Below are 10,979 nucleotides of genomic sequence, written 5' to 3'. Positions count from 1 at the left end.
ATATATTTCTCTTATAGTCCTTATTACAAATCAGCATCGTCTTTCCGTCTATATATTTTTAACAGCAAATAAAAATTAGAATTCACTGTTGAAAGATACTGCTTCCGTATTTAATGTTGTAAATGGATATCTAAGCTGCCATTCATTATGTTTAGCCCTTTAAATATTATTATAAAAAGTAGCTTTTTGTAGTTTTTAAAAATCATTGAAGACTGAATTTAATTTTTTGAGATAATTTGAAGTATTACGTTTTTTTGATGCATTAGATTTTATTCATTTGAATTAAATATAATACAACTTATAGAAAAGTTTTCTGAATTTTAATATTTTGCGTAAAATAATCTTCTAAATAAAAATATATCATTTGTAATGTATACTTAAAATTCGTTTACGATAACACTAGGTTTCCGGCGAGTGCTGATTCTTACGAATAATAATGCAGAATAGGTGTTCATTGGTGTCAGGGATATGGATCTGGCAACGATTTTTTGAATGTTGAATTAACTTAATATTAATCGAGGTTTTAACCCTTTTTCTGGAGTAACTATTAAAAATATTGTTGTTCTAAATTTTTAAACTATCTTAAAATTATTTTTAAAAAATCTTATGTTAATTTATATATTGTGCAAGTGCTTCCCGAATTTTGGCTAATTTAGAAACATATTTTTGCATAATTTTCTATATAACATTTTTTATTGCATTGACATTCAAGGCATTTCCATTGTTTCAAAAGATATTTATTTAACGACATGGTTTTGTATCAGAAAAATGGGAAGGATTATAGTATATATATATATATATATATATATATATATATATATATATATATATATATATATATATATATATATATATATAGTTACGAACTTTCCGGGGGTTCGTTTGGATAGTGGGAGTTATATGGTGCGGAGAACGCTCAATCAGCAGGCGGCAGTAGAAAATAAAACAACTACATTTATTTACACGAAGACACACAGGACAGCACAAAGACGACAACTATATACAAGTATACGATTATCTTCAGCCGAGACGTGCAGCATACAACAGTCTCTACTGCAGACAGTAGCGCACAGCTTTATTCAGCACTAGCTTTACTCCGTTGCTGCTCCGCTTGTCTCTGGAAGGCCAGTTCTTTACCGTCGATCCCGAGTACTCTTCGACTCCACTGGTCCACGACTACTCTCTCTGGAAGACTCGTTCTTCCCCGTCGACTCTCGACTGCTACTCAATTCACCGTCACTCCCCGGCAGCTGCAGCTCCTTTTATAGGTCTTAGGAGGCAGGGCTAGAAGCTTCTCAACCAATCAGGAACGTTCGAGGCGTATCTACATTCCTACTGGACGGAGCGGGAAAATTCTCGATGTTTCGGGTATAATCTATTTTGGCGCCAAAGTCGCCAAATAGTCGCCAAGTTTGTCGCCAAACTCTGGGATCTCCTATGGAACCTACTATGCTGGGAAGCAGCATCACAGGTTCGTAACAATATATATATAGTTCACAAGACAAATAAGATCACTAAAAGTGAATATGAATATGAATGTGAAGTATGAATATGAATATAAATGATAGTGAATTATGAATATAAGAAATTTCCTTGAAATTAACTAAATCAAATTTTCCAGAAAACAAGCACATCTTCAAACGCGGCCAGCTTTAAATATATTTTACCTTTCTCAAACAAGATATTTATATGACGTAGTTTCAATGTCATATAAGTAAACTGCGATTCATAATTTTTTGTTGCAGTAAAAGTAAAATATATATCTTTGGTATAATAGCAAACTGTGTTTCTTGGCTCACTTATCAATAATTGAAAGCTACGTAATAAATAAAGTATATAAATTCAATTATAGTTTCTTTAAAGTGAAAATAAAAACATGCGAGATTCAAAATGTTTGAGAAAAAGTTGAAATAATGGTTCAAGAAGTACAATTGACGTACTACAATGTTCATTTTTTCCGTTATAATATCACAACATTAATAATTAATATGTTATCTCTTTCTTATTTCGAAAAATGTTATTTTATACGTTTAAGAGAAAATTGTTTTATATAAACCGTGATATTAAGACATTTGAAGCTTGACTATAGACAAAGATACAATTATCTATTTTTTTTCATAAAAAAACGGACCTGGATGTCAGAAAATTGATTGCAATGATTGTATTTGAACGTGCTAAACTTTGTTAGTTACCAATTCTTATTATGACCTCAGATTTTGCATATTCCGATAAGTTATAAAACGCCCACCAGACTATATGATTGAAAAGCATGATTCGAGCAGGAGAATCTTATTAGTTCTAACCTATAATTGTTTTCACAATTTGTTAAACTTTAAAAACAAATCTCGCGCTGTGAACAAGGATTGTAGATTTTCTTAATTTCCCCTCAAAGCAAAACAGCAACTGATAAATAAATTCTAATAATACAGCTTAATAACTCTTTTCATACACTAAAATGAATTCAAACTTCGAATCTCAGGTTTTACCTAGGTGCTACATAATCGCTTACCACTAATAAAAAAATATACACTTTTCCTTTATTCTGATGTCTAGATTATAAGTTTTGGCTAGATATTCTAGAAAAAAATGGGGTTTACAGCTACAATGATATAAAATATAAAGAGGGAGCAGCGCGTAACTTTTCAAGAAAGAAAGCAGACATTCTTTTTCAATGAAATGTAGAATTCTTAAGCATGGAAACAAAATAAATTCCCAAGAAACGTACAGATATACCAATGACGACTGTTGATTTTGTTATTTTGATGTAAATAGGAATTATAGAAAAAAGTCAAAATAAGATCATCAAGCATTTGAATAACATAAATTTAATAGTGAATTTTGTGTAGCATTTTTATCAGCAAACATTAATAAGAAACGAGAAAAATAAAAGCCAAATCTCATCTCTTGGTCAATTTTTACGCAAAAGCTTCTAAAACGGATTACAAAAATCACCAACAATAAAGCGTTAATTATCCTCGCTCTTGAAGCCTCAATTTGAAATTTACGTCTCGAAAATTGCTTTTAGAAATCAATAAAAGCAATTAATTAATTTATTATTACGTGTATTGCAATTACTGAATTAAACTTTAACCTCTGGTAATAACATTCGAATAATGAAAGATACTCTAGGAAAGAGAGGGAAAAATCGTGAAATTGTTTTTTTCTTCTTTTTTTCCTCCATATTCTTGTTCGAACATTCATTTTTTCATATTGAAACAATGGATTTTTTTCTCCGCAAAACATCCAAACCATTACTGGAATAAAATAAATTTTCTGTTATTGGCGCGGGAGATTTCTTTTTAACATTCCACACATCGCAATACGTTAAGATAAAAGCACTTTACGGCTTTGGGTAAAGTAAAAATGCAACGATTGATTGTCATTATACTGAAAGCGAAAAAAAGAAGAAAAGGAAAATTTCGAACGCGGAGAACGAATCACCGAACGAATAATCGATTGATCGATAGAACACCTTTTATTCATGCGAAGCGGTCGAATAAAAGATTCGAAATGGAACGAAAGTCGCTGGGATATGCAGATGAAACACATAGGCATCGGACGCTAAACATTAGAAAAACAGATGGCAGTATTCAAATTAAGTTATTAGACATATCGTATTGCATTTTCGTAAAATTGTAAAGAGACGTCTTTGAAAGGAGTGAAGCAATGGAAAACAAGCAATCTCAATTGATTATGGTCATCTATTGAGAACAGATTAAAAGCCCAGATAAAACGCTTCTTCAAAGCGAGCAACAGTTGAAGATTACTTAAGAAATATAAGTTGTTATTAACAACCGATTTATTGAAGAATGGATAACTCAGAGTGATATAAACTTTATAGATTTCTTATCATTTTTTGCATGCACCATTTGATTTAAAAAATATAGTACACAATTTAGTTTTCTATGCAAGATTTAAAGATTTAAAGCCGAATAATTCGAAAGTCAACTTGTCTTGAATCATGCTTCGTGGAAATTACTTTAAAATAATATTTCTATAAAGCCTGCTTTTAGTATAAAAATTATAAGTCTCGGCTTTGGTGTCGAGGTATACATGTTCAAATTCGATTTCATCCGTATTATTATTATTGCATATGGGTAATGTTATATAATTTTCATTTTTCATGAATTATCACTATGCATTTACTTAAATGAATTATGTAATAATATTATAAGGCTGTTAAGGAGTAAGATATAATTTGATAATATATTCGCATTTGAATTCCCGCGAATTATCACTATGCATTTATTTAAATGAATTATGTAATAATATTATAAGGCTGTTAAGGAATAAGATATAATTTGATAATATATCTGCATTTGAATTCCAGCGAATTATCACTATGCATTTATTTAAATGAATTATGTAATAATATTATAAGGCTGTTAAGGAATAAGATATAATTTGATAATATATCTGCATTTGAATTCCCGCGAATTATCACTATACATTTATTTAAATGAATTATGTAATAATATTATAAGACTGTTAAGGAATAAGATATAATTTGATAATATATCTGCATTTGAATTCCCGCGAATTATCACTATGCATTTATTTAAATGAATTATGTAATAATATTATAAGGCTGTTAAGGAATAAGATATAATTTGATAATATATCTGCATTTGAATTCCCGCGAATTATCACTATGCATTTATTTAAATGAATTATGTAATAATATTATAAGGCTGTTAAGGAATAAGATATAATTTGATAATATATCTGCATTTGAATTCCAGCGAATTATCACTATGCATTTATTTAAATGAATTATGTAATAATATTATAAGGCTGTTAAGGAATAAGATATAATTTGATAATATATCTGCATTTGAATTCCCGCGAATTATCACTATACATTTATTTAAATGAATTATGTAATAATATTATAAGACTGTTAAGGAATAAGATATAATTTGATAATATATCTGCATTTGAATTCTGATCAAAAATGGTAAAAAATTCTTGAATATCAAAGCAATTATGCATGAATTAATGCAACTGTTTTTTTCTAAGCTTCCTAATATATTTTGATAATATATCTGCATATGAATTACAATTAAAAAATTGAAATATTTCTGGAATATCGAAGCAATTATGTATAAATTAATATATTAGTTTTTTTCTGTTATATTTATATTAAGTCCTGTCTGTATAATCCAGTAATTCCCGTCCTCCATTCTTTGTTTGCTAAATGTTCATTTTGTGGCATGTTAATCTGAAACTGGTGCTTTTCGGCTCCATAAATAATAACTGTGATTTAAATGTCGAAGCTAGACAATTAACAGATGGCAATATTTTCATTACCAAACTTATGTGATGTTTTAGTCAGAAGATTAACGCAATGGGAAATGTCATCTAAATATGTCGTTAAATGTTACAATATATCATACAACGGAAATACGCTTGTTATCAGCAAAATTAATAACAAGCATATTTAAATTTTCCGTTAGCAATATAAATAAAAAAAATTAGTTATTATTCGGCTTTGAATTATCATAATAGGAAAGAGAAAAATGATTTTCATACGAAAATTTAATGAAAACCTAGTCTAGACTAGAACAACTAACAGGATTTTACCTAGCTATAACAAATAAATTCAACTAAGTGGATCAACCTCACTCATTCCCTTTCTCGTCAGATTTACTGATTTGTATTATTTAAGCATTTACTTCTTTCTTATTTATTTAAGAATTTATTTATATAAATCTTTATTTTATTATTTCAAAATATTTTTCTTTTTTTAAGCTTTATTATTTTTTTTTCAAAATTATTTATTGTCTTCTACTGTATATGTATTTCTATTTCATAGTTTGTTTATGTACTTACTTGATTTTTTTACTTTCTTCTTTTTCATCTATATCTAATTCTGTTAATATTTATGAATGTTATTTTACATTCAATTTATGTTTATTGTGCTACATACGTTTTCTATATATACTTTACCTTTATGCCGATGCATGAATAAGCCTTTATGGCTTTACGTTGAGGACTGAATATATACACTTTTATGTCTTTATAGTGTGGGGTTTGTATTGAGGTGGCCAGTCGTCTTCTCTTCGAACGGTGACTGCTAAATCGATTATAAATTGAATTGCACACAAAAAACGTTTTACAAATTTCCAGCCGAATAAATCAGATTTATTAAAAGCCTGCAATCCGGAAATTCGAACACATTAAGCCTACATCATTCTGTATATTAAATTTTGTAAGACGCAAAGAGCTTTCTAATAAAATCTAATATCTATCTAATATCTAAAAATAAAATCTAATATCTATCTAATATCTAAAAATAAAATCTAATATCTATCTAATATCTAAAAATAAAATCTAATATCTATCTAATATCTAAAAATAAAATCTAATATCTATCTAATATCTAAAAATAAAATCTAATATCTATCTAATATCTAAAAATAAAATCTAATATCTATCTAATATCTAAAAATAAAATCTAATATCTATCTAATATCTAAAAATAATATCTAATATCTATCTAATATCTAAAAATAAAATCTAATATCTATCTAATATCTAAAAATAAAATCTAATATCTATCTAATATCTAAAAATAAAATCTAATCTAAATCTAATATCTAAAAATACAATCTAATATCTAAATCTAATCTAAATCTAATATCTAAATCTAATCTAAATCTAATATCTAAATCTATAAAATCTAATATCTAAATCTATAAAATCTAATATCTAAATCTAATTTAAATATAATATCTAAATCTAATCTAAATATAATATCTAAATCTAATATCTAAATCTAATCGAAATCTAAAATCTAAATCTATAAAATCTAAATCTATAAAATCTAATATCTGAATCTAATCTATCTTTCTAATAATTACAAACTAATTAATTAATTTATAAAGAAATAAAATGAAATCTAATCAATAATTAAATAAAACAAAGTACATCAATATGTTTTAGATCCCACAAAATCCGCTAATAATTAATAAATGCAAATACAATTTCGGTACATTAAAAATTAATACGATTTTAAGAAACAGTGGGTAAACAACCAGGGTAATGAGTGCATGGGCATGACATGAATTTCTTCGCCCCAGGCGTCATCAATCGTACATATTATTATAGTTTAGCTCCATCATGATATTTCATTTTAAACTATAACAAAAATGCACAAAGTATTTCTCCCCTTAGCAGCTTTTTCAGATTGCCACCTATAGTCATTAGACTCTCCTTTTCTCCCTTCTATGGGCATTAAGCATTGTAAAGAAATGAATTAAAGTTCGAGAACGACAACAAAAAAATCCCCAAAGAGCTTAACTTAAGAAGCCCCAAAACAAAGATTTACTCTCAGAAACTATAAAATCATCGAAAGATTTTTTTTTTTCAAATAACAAGAATTATATACCAAATTCTATTATTATGATGAGAAGAAAATTATACCAAATTCCATTATTATATGTAAAGAATTATATATCATATTCTATTATTATGATGTGAAGAATTATATATCAAATTCCATTATTATGATGTAAAGAAATATATACTAAATTCTATTATTATGATATAGAGAATTATATACCAAATTCTATTATTATGATGAGAAGAAAATTATACCAAATTCCATTATTATATGTAAAGAATTATATATCATATTCTATTATTATGATGTGAAGAATTATATATCAAATTCCATTATTATGATGTAAAGAAATATAAACTAAATTCTATTATTATGATATAGAGAATTATATACCAAATACTATTATTATGATGTAAATAATTATATACTAAATTTCATTATTACGATATAAAGCATTATATATCAAATACGTCTTGCGCAATTCGTTCCACAACTTCTGAGTTCATAAATTCACGTTTTAACTAAGAGACAGACTTAACTTTTCAAATTCCACCTGCATATTTTTTACATATTTACAATTTTGATGCAAAAAATACTTAATCAAAATTCATTTGTCTTACTCGCTCTATTTTATCTCGAGTTACCGAGTTCACAGACAGATACAATTCAAAAAAGGATTTTAAGGATAAAGTACAAAACGTGGATAATCATCAAAATGAGGCCACATTTTTTTGGACCTTTGCATTATTTCCAATTTGTATACCTCATATAAGAGAAAATGAAAAATCCAGCGACGTAAGAAAATAATAACAGAATGGTATCATGAACCTAAGTTTTGCTATTATAAACCAATTTTTTTTTTTTAAATCTACTGCCATTGTTTGATGTACATCAAGAGAAATCACTTTAAATAACTGTGCGGTTATGCGACAGAAACAATCGTCCTTTCACCCTATTCCATTATGAAGCCGAATGCAAAAGTCCATTGATTTATCATTAATTCATTTGACACGAGGAATCTGACATTTGCCGGAAGGGAGCGCTGAGCACGAGGTTAAATAGCCTCGTCCCCAATTCTCCCGGGGCTAATAACTTCACCCTTATGGCCGCATCTAGTGCTTTAAGGGAGAGGCCAAAATTCAGGAGAGAAGCCTGTCTAATTATTACTTAATTGATATAACTCGAAACTGGAAAGATGGGGAGGGTAGCGTAAACAATGGCGTCAAGGATACTCTTGTTTTCACACATTGGAAAGAATACAGATCTGCAGATGTTTATATTGCCACGGAATAGAATTGTTTTTTTTAATTGCCATCATTGAATGGGTAATCAGATTTCGAATTGTTGAAGTTAAATGGATTAGAATTCATAACGATTCGTGTAGGATAGCTAAAAATTGTCGGTTAAAGGAGAAGGAATGCATATGTGAGTGAATGAAGAATGGAACCTATTAATGGAACACAACCAAGGATGTATTCCTTTAACGACTATTAGTTTAATTCTGTACCATCCATTATGAAAACAAAAATTTGCAAAATAAGACAGAAACGATTTGTATTTACAGTCTGTAAAGAATAAAATTAAAACAATTTCAGAGATTACACAGATGAAAAGGAATAAAATTGTAACAATGGCATAACTTATGAAAATTTGTTTTTGACATAACATTAATTTAATCTGACTTGCAGTAAAGATAGGGAAAACAAAATTGAATTTTAAATTCTTAAGTTATGCAGGTAATCGGTAACAAAGTAACAATATCTTTAAGATATTAACCAATGCTGTGAGTAATCGAATGCCATGAAAATATTATACACTCTTTGTATTACTATGTACGTTTAGTTCTACTATCTCTATTTCTACAAGATATTGTAAGATATTTTTATGATGTTTGATATTATAAATTCTGTACAATATCGTGAAGATATCGTAACGATGTTGGTGAGAAATTTGTGCAAATGGGGATATTAACATTCTGTTTGAAAAAAGCGAGAACTTTTTTTTTCGAAGGAAACTTCGTAATTTTAAAAGATGGTCAAGACAAGCACTTGCTTTTTTAGTAGTATTATTATGATTTTTAATATCACTTATAGAAAGGATAAAAACTTGATTTGTATATATACCCTTATATTTTTTTTAAAAAAATATCTCGAGCTGCGAAACATTGTATTTGAAGTTAATTACCAAAGATTTGTAAAAAAAAATTAGGCATGAATAGAAAAGCAATGATGAAGGTTTTGAATAAAAATTAACTATTCAAAAATTCTGGAGGCATATTATATAATCGTTTTTATATAAGAAGCGCAGAATAAATTAAAATACAAATATATAAAGGGAAAAAGAATATCTAGAAGTAAAAGTTCTTGTACAAAGCAAGTGGGAAACTCTTGTGCATATTATGCAAACATCTTGTACATAAATATGGTTATAAATAAAGTCAACAAATAATAAGGGCAGCCATTAGTTCACATACCGAGAAAAAACCTTGCTTTATACATGTATCCTTACAATCATATGCAATTTGATATATAACTCATTAATTATGTAATATATTAATAATTAATAATGATGCTAGATGTTATGACATTATGGTATAAAGTTCGATATCTTCAAAAATCCTTTTTATTATCTAATCCGAAGAGTCATCTTCCTTTTCCACTAGCTCTTGCGATGTATAAACATACCATTTCGAACATGTTTTTTTTTTAAATAATTCTCTATCAATTCTAAACATTGTGATTTTCCATTGGTTATGGAAATAAATTGTATTGAATTTTGAATTGCATATATTGAATATTAGATTGAAAAAAAGAAACATTGATGAAATCTCCAGTAATCAGGCATTTTGTTATTTTTATGAGCCTAGGCGTATTTGACGATTTTCAGAATACGCCAAGATTGCGAAGATCTATTATATATAAAATGCCAAAATTTCGTTGGCTACATTTTAATTTTTTTTTATTGCGATTTATTATAGGATTTTTTTCCGTCAAAATGGTTGTGTTCCCGAGTATATATGGCAAATTTTAGATTACGCCAGAAAGACTAGCGGTGGTTTGCATATTTTTGGCGATATTTCGCCGTGGGTCAAAAAAAAAAAAAAAAAAAAGGACTGTAATAATTTCTGAAACTGCATAAAAGAAAATATAAAGGCAAATTTAATTTCAAACCTGATGTGGTAATATGTTATGTACAATATATTTATACTGCCATAGAATGAGTATAAATAACTGTCCATCACTGTCTGTAATGTTGCGTGGAATACTCTTTTAGTTTGTATCATTATCAGATGCGAAATCCCAACTTTTATACTGGCGTCTAGCTAAGATGATTAGTTGTCTTTTGTATGCAAACTGATTGATTTATCAATGCACGAATAAAGTTGAGCGTAAATAAAAATTAATTATTGGATCGAAACTTTCCATTTTATTTAAATTTTTTTAAGTACCGGACTACATAAAATATTAATAAGTTCGGATATGCAATCTTTATTATTTTAAATCTTCGGTAAATTTAGTTATTAGTTTTGATTTTAATGTTCGAGAATATTATGGATAGAAAAAAGAAGTGATATGCAAAGAAATAAAATTTCAATGTTACAATGTAGTTACATCTAAAGTATACTACGAATAAT

The 10,979-nt window shown here is 27.7% G+C and overlaps 2 protein-coding genes across 4 annotated transcripts in view; one reads left to right on the top strand and one right to left on the bottom strand.

Moving 5' to 3' along the window:
* Positions 1–10,979, top strand: part of LOC129962395 (toxin CSTX-20-like) — a 385,421-nt gene that overhangs the window by 58,454 nt on the left and 315,988 nt on the right. The gene's annotated exons all lie outside the window — the stretch shown is intronic.
* The window catches only part of LOC129962384 (voltage-dependent calcium channel subunit alpha-2/delta-3-like), a 452,772-nt gene that overhangs the window by 377,406 nt on the left and 64,387 nt on the right, over positions 1–10,979 (bottom strand). The window lies entirely within an intron of this gene.

The sequence above is a fragment of the Argiope bruennichi genome, chromosome 2, assembly GCF_947563725.1.
Source record: "Argiope bruennichi chromosome 2, qqArgBrue1.1, whole genome shotgun sequence".
Lineage (NCBI taxonomy): Eukaryota > Metazoa > Arthropoda > Arachnida > Araneae > Araneidae > Argiope > Argiope bruennichi.
This window is presented reverse-complemented; position numbering and strand designations above follow the sequence as displayed.